This window comes from Vanessa tameamea, chromosome 19 (genome assembly GCF_037043105.1).
Source record: "Vanessa tameamea isolate UH-Manoa-2023 chromosome 19, ilVanTame1 primary haplotype, whole genome shotgun sequence".
NCBI lineage: Eukaryota > Metazoa > Arthropoda > Insecta > Lepidoptera > Nymphalidae > Vanessa > Vanessa tameamea.
Genome location: NC_087327.1, coordinates 4,320,091 through 4,341,585, shown reverse-complemented (window position 1 = coordinate 4,341,585; position 21,495 = coordinate 4,320,091). Strand labels below are relative to the sequence as shown.

Below are 21,495 nucleotides of genomic sequence, written 5' to 3'. Positions count from 1 at the left end.
AAACAGGAAATCAAGCGCATTCTCCGTGACCACACTTTTTTACTTTATAAATATTTACCTAATTGAAATTTAAAGTGTTACCACTTAACAAATATTGTTTTCGTTACCATGAAATTATGAGTAAAGTAATTTAAAGTTACTTTTGGAGTCAAACTTTCGGCGAAATGAAAGTATAATATCAAGGCCGAAGTAGAATGCAACGTTTTAGTGTAACGTTTCTGACGCCTTCGTTTCACTTATTTTCTTAAAATGTAGTAAATTCGATATACATTTTTTCAAGGCAAAAGTTTACTTAACTTTTCCTTTGATAATTCAAATTCATTTTTATTTCATATGATGGCCAAATATTCTACTTGGTGGTGAGTGTTCATCCACACCACCCAAAGACATTGGCAAGAAATATTAACCATTACCAACATCGCCAATGTGCCTCTATGCGCTTGTATGTTACGCGGAACTAAGATCTTATGTCCACACACATACACACATGTGGAACACAATAAGACTAATTATTTCTTCTTCACGGTAAGATGTCTGATGAGTGAGATCTACCACCATGTTGGTACGGTGCTCACTCGATGTTTCGTAACTATCCCATAAAACATTTTAAGTTGGTTCATCTAATAAAATTAATAATTTTGAACTTGCCGCAAGCCGCTCTGCTAAAATGGCTATCAAGAGAAATATTTATAAACCACACGCCAGCATAACGTTGTGAGTTTTTGCAAGTAGGATGTGATATATTAAATCTTTAATGAGTGCATCCCAAGTGGTTCTAACTTTATTTTGGCTCGTTGTTAAGCACTTGATCGCCCGTGTGCATAACCACGTTTCATTTTTATTGCGCACGTAAGCACAATGTAATATGCAGTAAAAAGGACGACGCTTTGACGTCACGAATTTCTGAGCAAATTAAATATTCTACGTAGATGATGAGTGAGAATTATTTTGTAAATTACGCGGCATCTGGGCTGCTCATTGCCATGCCAACTGCTTATAGCACTCGACCTTTACGACCTTTGTGATCCTATCTTTACGTTTCGGGGGTTTTCATTTCAATAACGTCTCGCATCATTCTGGGCAATTTCAATTTATTTTAAGATGGTGTAAATTAATGTTTTCGCATTTATTTTTTTAAATGTCTTTAACTTTCCTACAAGGAAAAATTAAATCTTAATTTAAGATACCTTCTAAATTTTACGTACAAAATTCTCAAGGAATATTTCCAAAGAGATATAAAATAAGATTAAATGCATTAAGCTCTACTAAAGATAAAGTTTTATATCTCCCAAGATTGCGAACGCGGAGTCCGAGTCGTTACATTATTTCTTTAATTACGTCCATATCCGCGAATAAATCCGGTACACATTTACTGCGATACATATTATACATGCGATACTTACACAAATGTTTTGTCTGTCTGTGAACCGAAATGGCGGAGAGGATAGACCAGGTGAATTTTAAACGAAGATTGCGGGTTCTGCTTTCAGCAAGTACCACAATGTTTCATGTGCTTAATATGTATATACATTTCGTGCCTCTCGACGTAAACTTACGTTTGGATGTATGTAACGTGTAGGACAAAATTATGACACATGTTTACCTACCAGCGCACTGTAGAGCTAGGTGGAATAAAATCTTCCCATCTAATTTTGAAGCGAGAGAAAGCCTTGTACGATTATATTTTTAGTTTATTATAGTTTTAGACGTTGCATACATCTTACTATAATTTATATCTTAATAACAATCGACTATTATAGGTACACATTTTATGATCAAATCAAACATAAATAATTCATCATTTGATCTGTTGAAGTGGCTCGGTGATAGTTAAATATTAATAAATAAATTTGTCGAATTGAAAGGAAATTTATCATTTAGTATTTAACAGGCTCGAAGCAGGGCAGGTTCGAAGCAAAACTTGTTTTTTTTTTGCCAAGTTTTTAACTGTGAGTTAGAATATCCTTATCCTTCTTATGATATCCATTTATTACAATGTTAAATTAGAAAGACTTGATTTGATACCCCTAAACTACATAATAAGGCCGTCATAAAATCAAAAATGTCGTAAACCCTTAATCCGATAATCAGATCAGCTTTAGTTGATGACATATTTGCTATAAAATAGATGAAACTCTTTTAATCTTAACTTCAATTTATCGTACGAAAATACTTGCACGAGAAATTTGCTTTAAGCAAATTACCATAAAAAGTGGAAGCATCGGATCGGAAACTTCAATAAGATCTTTCGCTTTGGGATTTTCAATTAATATGTTTAACATTATGTAAAATTGGATTTTATAAATTTAACATTAAGATATTTTCCCATTAATTTATATATAATTGTATTGGTTTCAACGCAATGAGCAATTGAGATTCAACAAGGAAAATCTCTTGCAACGACGCTCCTCACTCACGGTCATTATTTGTATTGTAATTATATTATTCAATTTGATCTGCAAATATTAAGGAGATCATTTTTTTAAAATAATTTTATGTGTATGTATAATTTTCGAGACGTTTTTATTATACTTAGTCAATTATTTCATTTTAGAACGAATATGGGAACACTAAAGGTACACCTAGACGAAATCGAAGTTATTTTAGGAGGACGGATACAAAATGGGGTACCTGATGGTAGGGGGTCGCCTTCGCTGGGAGCTATGCAAAAAGTACAAGCCCCTTACACCGCGAATGAACGCAACCATGGAATTGTAACGTGACGTCTGTGCCTGAAATAATACTGGCTCACACATTCTACGAACCAGAACACATCAGAAAGTATTACTGTTCAATGTTATTATGTTCAATGATGGATGAATAAATGACTTCTATTCAGACAGGTTTAAATACAGTCTACCTTTCCACCGGTGAAATATAAATATTTGTTATTACATTAACATTAACAGCCTGTAAATTTCCCACTGCTGGGCTAAGGCCTCCTCTCCCTTTGAGGAGAAGGTTTGGAGCATATTCCACTACGCTGCTCCAATGCGGGTTGGTGGAATACACATGTGGCAGAATTTCATTGAAATTAGACACATGCAGGTTTCCTCACGATGTTTTCCTTCACCGCCGAGCACGAGATGAAATATAAACACAAATTAAACTTATGAAAATTCAATGATGCGTGCCTCGGTTTGAACCCTCAATCATCGGTTAAGATGTACGCGTTCTAAACACCGCGCCATTTCAGCCCATATTTGTTATACTCGTCATAAATCATTAGTATCACAGTATACACATTAATACCGAGTAAATATTTCACATAAGTCAAAATAACTCCCTTATTCCACATTCCACATTTGATTTATTGAAGGAAATAGGTTTTCATACACCAGATGGGTTTAAATGAAGCGAAATTCAGGCGCCAACTTGCACAATTTCATGCTATGCGGCCGCTTAGTACTTGGAACTTTGATTATTTTAGTTATCACGTAACATATTACTCTAGAAGTTTTTAGATATCAATTCTTGAATATAGAATACGGTTTGCATGTTAACGATCATTTAAAATATGAAAAATGATTTTTGTGGCAGAAACTTTTAATCGGAGTGAGAATGTGATTCATACATAAATGTGTCTGGAAAGCGTATCTTATTCTTTAAACGTTTTATTTCAACGTCGCCTGTTTGTATGCGAATGACGACAAAATGAATACAAACAACATAATAACATAATTGTTAAGAAATGTTGTTAGTAGGGTTGGGTGCAAGCCCGTCAGTGTACCATACACTCATCGCATATTTTACTTTGCCTGAGTCTGTATTTCCTGACACGTACAATCAAATCTAGAGTTAATAAGTATCTTCTCTGCAAGCGTGCTAGATCGTAGACCGAGTCAGTGCTTAACATCAGGCAAGACAAGGGTCAAACGCTAGACTAAAATGGGTACAACAACACAACACTAATTCATTACCTCGTACTACATAGTACATGTTATCCTCTCCATTTTGGTGTGGGACCACGTCCTAATCCCGAGGAAGCACCCTAAGCACTGTGTATTCTGAGCTTTTAAGTGGTCTCTCTGCATCTAACATAAGTGTACTTGGGGCAGGTCAAGACTGGTTGCATCAATGGCAAGGCGTGAGGAGGGCGATATTACGCGTGAGAGACTGCGGATTCGTTTGTTTTAACAGCCTCTCAAGTCCTTAACGAAGGCGGCCGTGGTTTTATTGATTAAGAATCCCACATAACATGGTTTCCCTCCCCAGTCTCCACTACGAGATATTATTGCACATACTCTTCATGCTAGTGACGCTTAGCTTAAAACTGTGTTAGGTTAGGTTAGATTGGGACGACAATAGCCCAAGGTCAGGGTCGAAACTGCGACTCTTTCATCGCTAGGCGGCCCATAAGCCATTGCGCTATTGACGCTTTCACAATCTAGTATTAATACTATTTTTTATATTTTGTACAATTCAAATAAAAATAATATTTTCAAAACACTTTAAATGTCAATTTAAAACTAACACCGATTTGGCAAAGCCCCCCTTTTTGTCAATTGGTGTTTGTTTACAATTTACATAATATTTAATCAATATAATAAAAAAATCGTCAGGAGTCCGTCGGTATTACTATTATTAAGGTGTTTTATCAATCGTGAACCCATTAAGTGTACTATAACCGTTTGCAAACAAGAGTTTCTTCACTTTTTTTTAATGTGGCAACAAAAGCATTTAGAACACTTTCTGAGATCATGTTGTAAAACTGTATACATTATCCCCATAGTTGTTAAAAAAAATTGATTGATGTTGATCTTTTAAATAATCACGAATTTTCACGAGTGAAATAATTTCGCAATTTAAAATTACCGCGCTTACTGGTACCGCATGGCAGACGGCATGTATGAGTATCTGGTAATGTCTCCAAAGCTATTGCTTTAAATGTAAATTAATATCTTACTAGTTCTGATTAAGTTATCATCAAATTTTCAAATGATTTTATATAATGTTATACAATAAAATATTAAACACAATAATTTATTTATATAATCGTTCACTTGATAACAATCCGGAGAGATTTGGATTCTACTACGTATGTCCGACCTATCTATCGAATTAGTGGTTTTTGCTTGATTCATGTTTGTTCTACCTATAATATTAGTTTAGTTTGATACGAGGCCGACATATTGATGCGTTGCGCAAAGCTCTATTACAAGAAAACCACCAAGCTTAGTACCAATAAACTCATAATTTATTTTACTACGACATTACTTTATATTTCTGAGCCGTCATAGGAAAATCGAATGGGCAGATGCTCTTTGCACACGCGCACAAAAGGTTTGTATTTACACGATTGTTTTGCCGGATCCGTTGGTACTGAAGGTCATGTTCAGATCGTATTAACACTACTGTTTTTAACAGACGGCCCTGTAAAACTGTTGTATTTTTTACCGGATCGATACTTTATACCGGATCTGGAATACTGTCGTGCATGTGAACTCCTTCCTACAACTACAAAAAGCATATATGAATTACGATCAAACTAACCTTTAAAACGGATTCTTTGTCTGAATGTAGCCTAATTTAAATGATTATGGATCAAATATTCACAGAGCATTAACAATGTAATGTTATTACAAAAATATAATCTCTAAGTAGTGCTGTCTACTTACATCGATCAATACGAAATACTTATGTGATTGTATCGACAAATAAAAGTACAATATTAACACTATCCGGATGGTTTGTATGTTAAACTAATCATGACTATTGGAACTAGAATATTATTACTTCAGAATTCAGATATATGTTATTAACTAATTATGAATACTAAGAAAAATAACTAAGCCTCAATACGCTAATGGTCGCTGACACTATCTATTATTTGTGCCATGCGCTGTTATGGTGATTATTCCTATGAGTTATGATTAGGAATATTCCCCATTGAATATACGAAGCTAATCAGCGCTATATAATTTTATTATGATGCTCTCATAAATTATGGCAGATATTAATGATGAAATATCAACCACATACACGCAAACCGAGAGCCGTGATGACCCAGTAGAGCCAAAATGGCGATGATTTTGGGTTCAAACCCAAACAAGCACCGCCGAATTTACACGTGCTTAATTTGTTTTTATAATTCATCTCGCGGTCGGCAGTGAAGGAAAACATGGAGACACTTCGAAGAAACCTGCATGAGTGTCCTATTTCAATTTCACTCGGTCACATGTGTATCCACCAAACCGCATTGGAGCAGCGTGGTGGAATTACAAAGGGAGAGGATTAACTCAACAGTGGGACACATTATATAATGTAAATCTTTTTGATTTGATATATTTTTCAAAACCTTATTCATGATAAAAAAAGAAATCTCTCAACACATAATATTATTTCGTAAACATAAACGTTGTGTAGGATATTATTTTAAAAGACCCTTACTTTGATGAAAGAACAAGGAAAAATAAAGGCGTACATCTAAAATCTTAAAGCATTTTCTTGTGAAGATTTTTAATTTGATTCAATAAAGTTAAGTCGATGTTCCGCTCAGTTTAGAGATATTTACTTACCTTTAGACTAAAAACAATAATAAAGTAAGCAAATTTTTCGTGTGTTTATTTTACAAAGATTTTGAGTTATTAAGATATATATTTTCTAATATTTTATTTAAATAACCTGCAAAAGTTTATTTTACATTTTATGAGTTCATGGTTGATAGCACATCCGGGTAGGAAACGTTCTCCTCCTGGCATTTTTTTGTCATATTGAATACCGCCTCGTTTCTTAGGCCGGTTCTTCTCAGTCAGGTCAGGGTAATTTCTTTTCCGAACAGGTGTAAGTGTTTAATTTGATAATCAATAAATAAATGTAATTCTTTCGTATTGAAGAAAGGAATTTAATTTGATAATTAAACAATCATATTATTTAATAATATTATTTTAAACTTTAATTACGCCAAAAAGGTCAACTGATAGTTTTCGAAATACTGGCTTATAAACCGTAGGTATCCCTTACGAAGGGAAAAGCTCAAAATGATTACTCAATATTTAATGTGCTTGACCTTCGGAAAAACGCCTATGAACTCAGTCCATTACAGTCACCTACATTACATTTTTTTTATGGGATCGGTAGCTAGCGCCCAGAGACAATGGCGCTGTAAGAAATATTAACTATTCCTTAAATAACCAATGCGCCACCAACCTCGAAAACTAAGATGTTATGTCCCTTGTGCCTGTAGTTACACTGGCTGACTCACCCTTCAAACCGGAATACAACAATACTGAGTGGGTGGTACCTACCCAGACAGGCTTGCACAAAGCCCTACCACCAAGTGTAGTACCACAGTTCATACATAGGAAAAACAACTTATTAGAAATTTCTTAATGTGATATATTTAATATACTAAATTTAGTAAATAATTTAAACATGTAAGCTAAGAAATCCACGGCTACAGCGACTTATGAATAAAGAATCCGACTTCAGTTAACTAGCTGGACGCTCAGTTTAATTCGCAAGAAACATGCAGTTCCAGCTAGTGATTAGCGCACGACTTATCTTTATAAATTGTAGAATCATCCAAGTCGCCGACTCGTTTATGACGCACTTACAAGCAATAAAGGTTGTAATATTCCCTAAACTATTCCAGACAAGGATTTCAATAGTATCATATGAGTGTTAGCTTGCAGACAAATGAATTCCATAAACGTATACCAAGCACAAGGTTTTAACGCAGATACAATTAGCAATGTATTGTTAATATTATATGCATATTTATTCCTCTTCTCTGTCCATGTCCATGAACATTGGGTATTGACCAGCGGGAACAATAATTCACCAATAAATAAGTTAGTATGGGAGGAAAATAATTGAAATTAATCACTTATTTATCTGGCTATACTAGAAGGGTATTAATCGGATCAATAGAACTGGTATAGTGTTCAATTACAAGATTCGACCACAGTCAAATATATTTTAGACAGGTCCAAGTAGACTGGTGAGTAGGTTTTGAAGTCCCATTCACAATGTACCGTCAAAATAAAAATTAAACGACTTTATAGATCTGTTCACTTACGAAAGCGCTCCCCTTTACAATAAATTATCGGCGTACATTAACGAATATAATATAATTAGTTTTTTTTTCTGCTTACATTATTCATCTCACGCACACTAAGACATCGCGTTAGCACGAGCGTCACTCATATCGTGGAGGGGCGAGCCTTCCGAGCGATACCTTCGTGTGTTTCCTTCTTTCAAATGACAAATCAACGTTGGCAGAAAGAGAGAAATCATTGCTTAACTAAATGCCCACGAAACAGCTGTTTATAGATAATACAGAAACCATTTATTGTTTGTTTTTATTGATACTTCACAATGTAAGCTGGTGCATTATAAGATTCCTATAGATAATCAAATATACGATTCAACGTGTAATTAGTCAATTTATTTGCAGTCTGTTAACTAACATATTCGTGGGTATATCGTCAGGAAACCAGACAACATACATTTGTAATAGTTACATTGAAGTTGATGTTAAATATAAATGTTTAAAAAAGTATTTGGATAATTAGGTAGATTGACATTGTATGTGTATGTTTTTTGCCAGTTGTCTTTTAAATTGCTTGTTTTTTTTAATGCGTTTTAAATTTCGAACATGTTCTCATTTTAACATTGCGATTTCTTTAATGACAGGTGATCGTAATCATTACTTTGGTTGATATATTTCAAGGCAATGTGATTAAGAATTTGCAACAAAGAAATATAATTATTTTATTTCAAAATTACATTCTACACTCTGTGAGGTCATACTGTTTTTCAGACCACAATGTTGTAGTTAACAGATCGATGTCATCATTGCTTTTTTTTATTTTGATAATGTTTATCTTTGTAATGCAGAATATTATTGGTAAAAATATCTACTAGTATACGAACCTGAATGAATTGTTTTTATAGAATATTAAATTTGCCCTTTAAATAAATTTTAAATGTTTTTTTTTTAATTACATTATAACGACTATGACAGCGTATCTAATTCATTTTTCTTGAGTAGTATAGTATTTTTCTCAGGTTTCGCTCAAGATAATTTTTTTTTTTTTAATTTGCTCAGCTATTCCATGGAATGCATCCCACCCATTTGTTCTTAAAGTCAAAGCGAAACTACATAACAAAAAAAAAAGAAAATAATCTATATATTGATTAATTAGTGAACCGATCGAACAATACCGGACATAAGAATTTGACATCGAATTAAAATTCACTTGAGTGAACTTTATTCAGAGCGAATGCGTCTGATATCGCCATAAGATACAACGTCACTTTCACTTGACATAAGTTTTATGGGTTCTGTTATGTATTAGCAATAAAGTAAAGTTCATTTCCAAAATCCGATAATATTTTAAGTTTAATTTACGACCTCTCTGATGTGACACAAAATATTTAAACACGAATAACTCTCAGCTCAATCAATCAACGCTACCATGACATATTCGTAGATAACGGAGTTCGTAAGTTTAATTTTGTCATTAAATATTCGAAACCGGTTTAATGTTAATACACTCGCGTAATACTTTCTTAATCAAGTTTATTTACATGTGTGTCCATATGGAAGATGTTTAATGTAATGAACGATCGATAAATTTCTTCGTTCTGATCAAATTGATCGATTTATATAAATATTCTGTCTTATACACGCTTAAAGCGCTGAATCCTTTTAGATGAAATTTGTAATGGAGATAACTTGAGTCCCGGGTAAGGACATATACTACATTTTTAATTTACTAATTAAGATAGGGTAAAATAGGGCGGTAGTTCGGACATAGTTTACATTTTTAATGAACTAATTGAGGGGGTAAAATAGGTACTTTCCGTATAGCACATAAACTACACCAGTTTGTGTGCTATACGTAAAGTACCTAGTGGGGCTATAACCAAAATTTTATAAATTTCGCTCGGGACGGAGGTTCAACTAGTAGTGTATATTTAGAGTAACAAAAAAGGCATTCAATTACTGTTTTCGTTTCGGAAATGTATACAGAAAGATTATGTTTGAATAATAATAATAATATTATATCTATGTAGTAATTACTATGAAAATAATGTAACAATTTAAAAAAGAGTTACCGAAATTGACATAAGAGCATATTAATAATCTCTATCAATATAAAAATGTCCAAGTAATTCTGTCCGTCTGTCTGTATATTACGCTTTCACGGTCAAACCACTGAACCAAATTAGATGAAATTACGTACGAAAGACAAAGGCTACTTTTTTATGACCTGACGACCAATACTTAAAATGCGAGCAAAGTCGCAGACGACTACTAGTAATTAGTATATACTTATATATATATATATATATCAAGATGGCACTGCAGCACATCAACTGTATCGATACCAACTGTAAGACGTCTGCCGAGTGTCGTTAAATAATAAACGTTATTAGATAGTCAAAGGCGCAAAGTTTTGGCACAATATAGACTTACATTTCCAAATAAAGCGAACTTATAATGGCATGTAAATAAAATTTGTAACATACAAACAGAACCAAACTTCTATCGCAATAACGAATCTTCGAAGTCACGACTTACAGATACAATCTACGGAATTTAGGTGAAATATGTACGTACACTTGAGTTATTCTTAGCATCGCATTGATATTATCTAAATCAAATTCCAAATACTAATATGAAACCAAGAATTTTATTCGAAGTTCATTGTGAACTGTATTTTTTTTTGTATTCGTTTAATATTTAAATAATTATACTTCGACTGTATCTAAAAAATGAATACTAATATAACAAAGAGGTAAAATTTGTTTGATTGTATGTAGGGGGGGTGGGGGGTTATGTTTTATTCTCTGGAACTAATGATCCAATTCAAATTATTATGGCACTGGTCGAAAGCTACATTATTCCTGAGCACTAGATGTGCGTTATAAATATATCAAACCATTTTCATTATTAATAAATTCAACGAAGTTGCTAGTAGTTTAGGTATTCAATTATATATTATGCTGAATTAGTGATAAGGCTGCTTCTTGCTTTTTGTATTAGTTTGATTCGACGTAATTCATCTTGTAATTGTATTATTCTGTTAGAGGCAGTAATTTTAAAACAATAAGTATATTATAAGTTTATAAGTATATTAGGTGAGTGAGCCAGTGTAACTACACTGGGCTTTGTGCTAGCCCGTCAACTCATCAGGTATTCTACCGCTAAACAACAGTACCTAGTATTGTTGTGTTTCGGTTTGAGGGATGAGTAACTACAGGCACAAGAGACATAACATCTTAGTTCCCAAGGTAGGTGGCGCATTGGCGGTGTGAGGATAATGCCATTGTCTATGGGCGGTGGTGACCACTTAACATCAGGTGGCCTATTTGCTCGTCCGCCTATCTATATCATAAAAAAAGAAAAGGAAACAGTTCCTCAGGTTTGAAATTTTGTTTAATGTGTACACGTGTACAGATAATTGTATGTAAGTTACATATTTAGATTTAATAAATAAGCTAACCGCCCATAGACTGAGTGAGTATTGCAAGGAATATCAGCCATCCCTTACATCGGCAATGCACCACCAACCATGAGAACTTTGAGGTTGTGATTCTAGTGCCTGGCTTTCGCTCACTGACACTTCAAATGTATCTGCCTACTTCAGATGTACTTTAACGATATTTTTGAATTTATATAATTATTATATAAGCAGTGAAATAAATTAAAAAAACAAGGCACAGATTTTTGTGTTGTAATTACGAATTGCGTTACGATATCAAAAACTTCTCGTATTGACAGGATATTATTTTTTACACAAACGTCCGGTCGTACTAAAGGTCTTATCTGATTGTGAATTTTTATTTGATACCAACGATTACTATCAACTGGTTGTAATTATAATGTTTTTATAATTACTAATGTAATGTATGTCTGTAGCCGAGATGGCCCAGTGGTTAGAACGCGTGCATCTTAACCGATGATTTCGGGTTCAAACCCAGGCAAGCACCACTGAATTTTCATGTGTTTACAATTCATCTCGTGTTCGGCGGTGAAGGAAAACATCGTGAGGAAACCTGCATGTGTCTAATTTCAACGAAATTCTGCCACATGTGTATTCCACCAAACCACATTGGAGTTGATGCTAATACATACTGGTGCTTTGTTCTTGTTTTTTATCATCACTATGCGGCTAGGCAAATTGGTCACCTGATGGTAAGTGGTCGCCACTATCCATAGACATTGATGTAATTTAACCATTTCTTACATAACCAATACGAAACCACACTTAGAAACTGAGATATTATGTCCCTTGTGCCCGAATTTCGATATACACATCTTAAATCAGATTGGCGACGCATTCATGCTGGTTTAAGTTGGTTTATTATTTATTGTCAGTGTTTATGGCCTGAGATGAACCATAGACATCCAAAAATATTTTGTAAGCTTTCTGAAACTACTAGGATTATATGGCTACAAATCCAAACATATCTTATTTTTTAAGGTAAACTAAAAATTTAATTATGTCAAATATCCTTTTGAATGTATAAAACGACTGTATTTTACTTAAATTATTTATTATATATTTTATATGTAGTTACTCATAAATAATACAATTTGAAAGTCACAAACAAATGTTGTTATTTTGATTTTCGTTTGACATTAACTTTACCTGATTTATATTCTACGATGGACAAAGAGACAATACAAATTTCAATTCTGTAACATTTAATATTCACTAATATTTATCTTTCTACCGAAGACAATGCTCCCGGTGAACGATTTGTATAAAAAGGTCTTATGTACTCAGATTTATTGTAAGAATAAACAAAAAACAAAAATGACATAGATACATACATAATCTATGTCATTTTTTAAATTGTAAAGCCTGACAATTTATATGTGTAAACATGGAACGCGCTAATCTCTGAAACTATCAGTCCATATGAACAAATTAAGATCATATACTAAAAAGTGGATATTAAAACATAAATGTCTGTCAATATGCAAAACTGTACGAAATAGGCAAATATATTTGTATAATAGAAATTTAACGGTAGTGGATCTGCAGTGATAAACAAGTTCTTTTGGAAAACTAGAGAGTTTTTATGGTAATTATTTTGAAGAACTCTGTACTTCACACAATGACTAAAACGAACCAGTATTATAAATGTTTACCAATATGACAAACAGTACGAAACAAGCCAATTATATATACGTGTAATTAGTAATAAAATTGAATTTAAAAAAATATATATCACGGCAGTTTTAACCGCATTAAACGTTCCTGCGCCACCCCCCGTTTTTTGATAACGTACCGTTGTACATTCTAAAACATTTCTCAATAAATAGGCTATTAAATGATTTCAAATCGAAATGTTAACTTGCGCGTTGAAACAAACAAACAAAATGAATAAGTTTAACAGTACATATTCCAGAAAAAGGTACAGGCAATTCATCTTACCGGTGAACATATCTTCGGCCATATAACAGAAATGTGAATCTATTGTACTTTTTTCCAGTAAAGTGGTACTACGGCGTCTTCTTCGTATCGCTAATTATTTATTATAGCTATAAAAAAAACATAAACAAGCCTTTTTAAAGAGCCTGTTACTTTTATAGCCCCCAGTCGACCTTACGTTTTCCTAATGTGAGCTCGAATAACAATTACCATTGGGTCCTAGTACCCACATAATTTTATTTTTCAACAGCCTTTACAAAAATAAGGTTCTTTTTATAATTTCAGAAACAATAAATAAGCTTAGATTGGCTCATTTTGTAGTATAAACACCGTCTTATAGTATCTATATTTAAAATTAGCTTAAAATCTTAAAAATTTTAAACCAGAAACCTCGGAATTCTGTTGTGTTTTATATTTATATTTTGTATATTTATATATTGTATCCATATAAAGATACTCTTGTCTTTATATTATAAAAAAACATGCCGGTTAATTTTTCTTCGTACACTCAGTAAAAATTCATTTGGAACAACAATATTAATTAGAATAGAACAAATATAATAATGATGGAGAGCTCTTGTAACTTTAATTTGAAAATTTATCAGCTCTTAAGAGTTGAGTTCGATTTTCGAAACTAAAAAACGATTCTAATCTTTTCTGAAACTGAGGAGTATCTACTTTTGACTAATACGGATAGGTTTATATGCGTGCCATCATACATACATATAACTCAAACGAAAAACATAATTTTCGTTCTATTCCAGGTGGCAAACTTTCATGAAAAAGTAACCTGAGCTATGTAAACTACAACTAAATAATCGAAAGAGATTTAACTATGTTGAGGAACAAAGTAGTTTTAACCAGAAAATACTGCTGATCTTGTGCTGGAAAAAGCTCAAGAAAGGCGTTTGCCCAGCGGTGGGATAATGTTATATTACTTTTTTTATGGGCGAGTTCATTTAAAATTCTAGCATTAATTTAAATTAGTTATCTAGAACGGAAAGTCGTTAATTTTTTAAGTGACGATTCTATGTTACTTTGCGTTTACCACAATATCTTGAATATCTTTATTTTTACGTCATATTTAAATGTAATAGCTAAATATACTTACATACATATATTATTCGATATGAAAATGTAAATCAAAAATTCTCTTATTCTTTTTCATTAGCGGACCAAAAAACTATTTAATTAGTTTAAAATATACCGTATCTTGTAAACTAATAACGTATGCATATAAAGATCTGTGATAGCTTTAAAAGATGCGCGCTTTTATCATAAAGGTTATCATCAAACTGCCCTTTATGTACGTAGTTATAAATTTCGCTATTAAATACAAAGTTGTCGAATTCTATAAAATACTTCAATAAAGACTAATTTTGTCGACATTTTCCTCGTGTATTAATATTTATTGCCAAAATTAATAGTAAAAGGGCAGTAATTATAGGTAACTTTTTTAAGAACAGAGATGAACTAGGGCAAGTTTTGGTAAGCCAATACTTCCCTTTGTAGACTGGCAGAACTTTGTAGATTTGCATTGCAAGAACAAATTTAAACATTCCTTATACCGTCAATGTGCGGCTAACCACACGATCTGCCTATACTGCCTTATTAATATAATATAAAGCTAACAAACAAGGTTGAATATCCCGAGCTCCTGGAGCAAAACAAAGGCGCTTGGGTAAAAAAAATGGGTTTTTTTAATACTCAGTTGAAGCCTGAGTTTTTCAATGCTTTTCTGATTTCTTGATAAAGTAAATAACATAAATGTGATGGCACAAAATTATAAATCTATATTAATGTTATGGAAATTATTTTCTCGATAAAAGTATATATCAATTCTATGCTTCCAAACTCAAAACCAATTTGCAAACATCACATTACATTTTAGTAAACATCTTGCGCCTTATATTTTTATAGCCATACGAAGAAACTGTATATGGCGAATGAATCGCCTTTGTCCTCTTTTCGTAATTAGTAATTTGACTTTCGAAAGAAGAAGACAAAATATTCTATAACAATACAACTGATTTAAGACATTTTTAAAAAAGTTGTCAGACAGTGACTTTTGGTGTTACTGTCAATTATTCAATTAAAAATTATTCAATTGTTTTTAAACATTTAAATTTTAAAAATGGAAATAAATTACTTATTCATTAGGTTTATTATTCAATGGAAATATTTTAGTATATCCAGTGTGAGTCATACGTTCATTTCATTTCATGTTTCTTATTTCAAATATGGAAAACTTCCATACATTTGTCTTCATGCATCTTATTCCAGAGGATTGTGTTAAATTTATTAATTAGAAATTTCAAACATACTTACAATTCATACAGTTATATCTATACATATAATAAAATTTGAGTGTCTGTTTGTAATATTAAAATAACCGCGTTTTACTAAATACACGGTACATATACCTAAATAACATTTTTTACAATTTTTGTCTGTCTGTCTGTCTGTTTGTTCCGGCTAATCTCTGGAACGGCTGGACCGATTTTGACGGGACTTTCACTGGCAGATAGCTGATGTAATAAGGAGTAACTTAGGCTACTTTTATTTTAGAATTATATGTAAAATAATAACAAAGTCACGCTTTTTTATTAAATTCGAAGTCGCGGGCACAGCTAGTCAAAATATAAAAATGGGTATAAGTCAGATTTGATTAGACAGTATAGATTTCATAATAAAAATTTCTCTACTAAAAGAAATTACAGAAAGAACGCATTCGTAATGTTTTAACTTAAATTGTAAAACTCAAGATAAAACACTTTGTAGCATTTATTTTGAGATGTTGTCGTTTATGTTTAGTGATAGCATCAAATGTAACTTTGATATTTAAAAATACATGAGGCTTTATAATACGTACTAATATATATATATACCTATGTTGTATACACCTTTAAAGACGTTGATTTTTACCCACATCAGTTATTAATTTTAAATGCTTAGTTATAAGTTGACAGTGTAACTTTTTCAATAAATAAATAAATAAATACATACAATCTTCTGTTGCCGACTGTACAAGTTTCTACTAAATCGGATAAATGATGCGTGACTACATACAATGGGAACAGAAACAAGCGTGCCTTTATATTTATATACCCTATGTTTATGTATATGTAACATAGAAAATATATACTGTGTGGTTATATAAACAACTTTTTGTAATAATAAAATAAAACCTATATTTTCGATTTATTTTGCTATAAATAAGTATAATGGAATAAGAAATTGTATTCTCATGAAGACTGCTTTCAAGCCCTACCTTGTATTTTCTATCGTTGTGTACGTCTATTGTATTTATTGATTTCCTTTTCAGAATAGAAACTAACTTAACGAATACAAAAACTACAATGTTCCTTAAGAAATCTTATAATGTTATCGTATTTTTACAAAAATAATTCTATTCTAAAACTACATATGTGTTCTTGTAATATTGGTAAACCATTTCGATATTTTCAAAGAGTTAAGTTTTTTTTTTTAATTTATTCTATGAAGGAAGGCAGACAACCAAACATTCTTGTGATAAATTGTCATAATCGCCCATAAAAAATATAAAGCACTTCGTACACTGTAATTTATCCATCAATAATGCTAATATTTTTTATGCAGATGACACAGCAATTGTCTTTATAGAAAAAAATTTGGGAAAAAGTTAAAAATGTAACTGAAAGCGGTCTTTTTATAATTGCCCAATGGCTAAAAGCGAACTTGCTTTCATTAAATCCATTCAAAACTAAATATATTACTTTTTCTATTTATATTCGGACTCAGCCAGAGAATAGCTATAACATAAAAACATCAATGTAACAAAGCTTGTAATAATTGCGATAAATGTTCCATTGTCAGTAGAGTAACCTCAATCAAACCTTGGTGTTTTACTAGACCGGAGTTTGTCTTGGCATGGACAAATAGAAGCCATAGGATGCAGTTTAAGCAAGTTAATTTGGATTTTTAAAACGTTAAGACATGTAGCCTCTAAGGTCACAATAATTAAAATATACATTGCATTGGCGCGGTCTATATTGGGGTACTGTATTCCAGTGTGGGTAGGTGCTGTTAAAACAAAATTCATAGAAGTTGAAAGAGCCCAAAAATTGTTGTTAAAAGTCATCCACTTCATACCTTATCAATTCCCTACTCGTTCGTTGTATGCAAAAAGTAAGGTATAAACTGTAAGACGATTGTATGTTCAACAGGTTATTCTGAGAGGACACAAATCTTTAAAATTAAATGTAGAAGTTTTAAATAGAATACTAAACTACAAACAAACAAACTACTAACAAAATGTGCTTATCTCTACAATACCATGAATAAAATACTTAACATTTATCCCGTTCAATATTATAAGGTAAAAAAAAATAAAATTTGAATGTATAATAACAAAAAGCTATGACGAGATCGAACTACTCGTTCGTAAAAAGTAAACAATAATTTGTATGTATAAAGCAACACATACCACATGCACATCAATCATTCACACGCACACGCATTCACACATACACATACATCACACAAACACACATGCACTTTGTAATAATTATGAATTTCAGTTACGTTTTTTTTTTCTCTTTAACTTTATTTATATTAATTAGTACTTAATAAGTACTTTTCTATTTGACGATTAATTAATTAATAATCCAGCTCGCCCGCACAAAAACCAATAGCAATAGCTATAATAAAAAGGTCGTAAGTAATTTATTTAATCTTACACTTTCAAACGAATAGGTTATAAACAGCTCTACTCCAATTAATGTATTTTAAGATCAACCAATGAGAACTGATAGTGATAGTAAGTAAACAATAACTCGTTTATGTGTTCAATGGTATTAATTGGTTCAGCTGCCACATTATGACGTCATCAAATCCACTCGGAGTACCGGGATACCCTCGAGATCGCGCTCACGAAATTCTATTCGTGAAATAACATGTTACATGTTATAAATAATTAATTGAAAGCTTACTTGTTTAACATATTTCGAATTTAAATTTAAACGAAACAGTTAAGAACATTTTAAACTTCGAATATGATTATAATATAATACGTACGTACGGAAATAATAGATGGGTTAATTTCAAATTCAATAACCTTCCATTTTTAAAAACACAATACTATCATAATTCGCGTAATCTCATTCCATTACTTTTTTTTTTCGAAATATTTTAGGCCATGGCTCACAGTTCATCCGTCAAATGAAAAAAAGAATAAACGATTATATTGAACAAAAACAGATAACAGATTGTTATGATCTATTTTTAATTAACCAAACATCCCTATTAAGAACAACGGGTACATTTTGTATTAACATATGGTATTTATGTAAGGAATGATCAAAAGAACTATCAAAAAAGCAATTGCCGAGAACCTCCGAAACTATTCGAGTAATTAATGTGGGATTTATTTACGTTATGGATACATTTTTATTCCGAATTCCGATTCGGTCACGGATATAGAGCACCAGAATATCTTTAATTAAAATTAATGATTTAGTTCTTAATTGGTTCGATATTTTCTACCAGCTTTGTTCGACGTTAACAATGTTTGAAATCCGGGACCATAGACAGATTTTGTTGATTAACAAATAGTACGATTCGTTATATGATACACTACTATGCCTGGGAAAGCACGTCAAGCATTTAGTTCTACGCCGAAATAGGTTTTAATAAGAGTTAGGTAGAGTCTGTTTTTCTTAATCTATTGTTTATGTTCACGAAATTTTGAAGAAAAAATAAATATGTGTAATGTGAGTGCTCGAAGGGTAATTCGGTCAATGTTGTTAGCGAGAGACCATAATTTTCAACTCAGGGCAAGGTTATTAGGGCAGGCATTGGTGATATTAAATATGGCTAATTATATACTTCCAATACTGAGCGAGATTGGCCACTTCCCTCAAGAAATAATTAACAAAAGACTTATTAAAAAATAAAAAAAAGCCGCATGCAAGTCATTATACAGCCCAGATTTTAAGAGTTTTTTGTGTCATAATTGAGTCTTTGTAACTTTATAATTAAATTCGACCGTGAAATTTTTCTCTCACCACTACCAAAAAAGTTCATTAGAAAAGTAGAAAAATATTCTTGCCTCGGAAGCGTTTCATTGAAACGTTACATTAAAACGTTGCAATATAATTCGATCTTTAAATTAGAACCTCATTAATGAAATTAAACTTTGATTGTTATTCTTAAGTATTAGTCAGTTACTTCGGGTTTATTTTAAGGTAAACTTGTATTTAACAGTTAATATACAATCAAATTTCATCGCCCATGTCACGCACGTTGATAAAATCAAAAATAAAATGTAAGGCAAAGAACTTTAAGTATTATGTCCTTCTGTTAAAAAAAAAGTTAAATATTGGAGCAACAATAGCGAACTCAAATTACCAGTAGTCTCAACTCTATTTTTGTTAATACGTCAAAAGTGTCAGTTTAATAATAATACGTGAATTATTTGTAATAATTAATAAATTATTGACGTATTTATATTATCTTAAGTCGCTTCTCTATTACGTTTTGTATACTCCATCTGCCTTTTGTTTTATATAATCTTAGTGACGGATCGTTGTCAAGATTATATTACAAAAAATTAATATTAAGAATTACAAGAGCCCTAGAAAAGTTATTAAAAAAGTAATATTATTTAGCTATAACAATACTTGTAGCTAGTTAATATTGTTGGATAGCTTCATATCTAAAACTGAACTAAATTTTAGATATTAATTTATAAAATCTCAATGTAATCATTTCACAAACATATTTTACAAAAAAAAAAAACATTAATATTATTACGTCAATATTTTAGATTAGATGTGTATTGTCAAAGTCAAAGTCAAAAATCTTTATTCCGTATAGAAGTGTTTACACTTGCTTATTGATTGTCAAAAATCTACCACCGGTTCGGAATTTAGCACCTCGGACCTGAGAAGAACCGGCGAAAGAAAATCAGCGGGATATATATATATATATATATATTTTGTTAAATCGATCTTATTATTGTTATTTTATCGATACAATATCATCTTTAAATAATATATTTCATATATGTGCAATTAAAAATACTAATTGTATGGCTTGAAAGCGTTGTTATTAGAAGCGATACCGAAATCGTTAAGTTACCGGCCATAAGGCGATGTACCCATACCACCAGCTCGGGTACCACTAGCTCATCAGTTATTCAAACGACACAAATCAGAACTTAGTGTCAATGTGTGAGTTTAATTACAGGTACAAAGGACATAATTTATTGGATCCAATTGTTTAGTAGCGCGCTGGTAAAATGAGTTATCCTTCTTACGCTTGCCGGTCGATTTTGTAGATCAAATTATGTAAAATTACAAGCACTATTTCGCATAATATAAACAATAAATATTTATTTTATTTTAAATTTTATATATTATTATATAAATGTTATATACTCTGTGCTAATTGTTGATTGATTTGATGACATAAAAAAATATAAAATACCTACTTTTCTTTATTTTATAATATCATTAAATCGTCATATAACCGAGTAATGTACTGATTAACGGGTTGTTACTTTTAACAACTCGTTAATTTGTGGGACATTAAAAACTCGTTAACATGTCACAGGTTCCAAAGATCCTGAAGAGACTCTTCGGGGGAGGCTTAGAGCTTATCCCACAACGATACTCCACGGCGTCTCACCAACATTTCATCCCAATTTTCATCCAAATTTAAGCACAAATGAAGTACAAAAAACTACTTGGTAGGGCTCTGTGTCAACACGTCTGGGTAGGTACCACTCACTCATCAGACATTAATAAATAAATAAATATTGGACAACATCACATACATTCTGATCCCAATGTAAGTAGCTAAAGCACTTGTGTTATGGAAAATCAGAAATAACGACGGTACCACAAACACCCACACCCAAGACAACATAGAAAATTAATGAACTTTTTCTACATCGACTCGGTCGGGAATCGAACCCGGGACCTCGGAGTGGCGTACCCATGAAAACCGGTGTACACACTAATGACCACGGAGGACGTCATACATCAGATATTCCGGCGTCAAACTTCAATACTCAGTATTATTGTATTATGGTGTAAAGGGTGACTGAGCCAGCGTAATT

General features: G+C 32.0%; 1 protein-coding gene across 1 annotated transcript in view; it reads right to left on the bottom strand.

The window, feature by feature from the left end:
• The window catches only part of LOC113396065 (hemicentin-1-like), a 133,038-nt gene that overhangs the window by 110,568 nt on the left and 975 nt on the right, over positions 1–21,495 (bottom strand). The window lies entirely within an intron of this gene.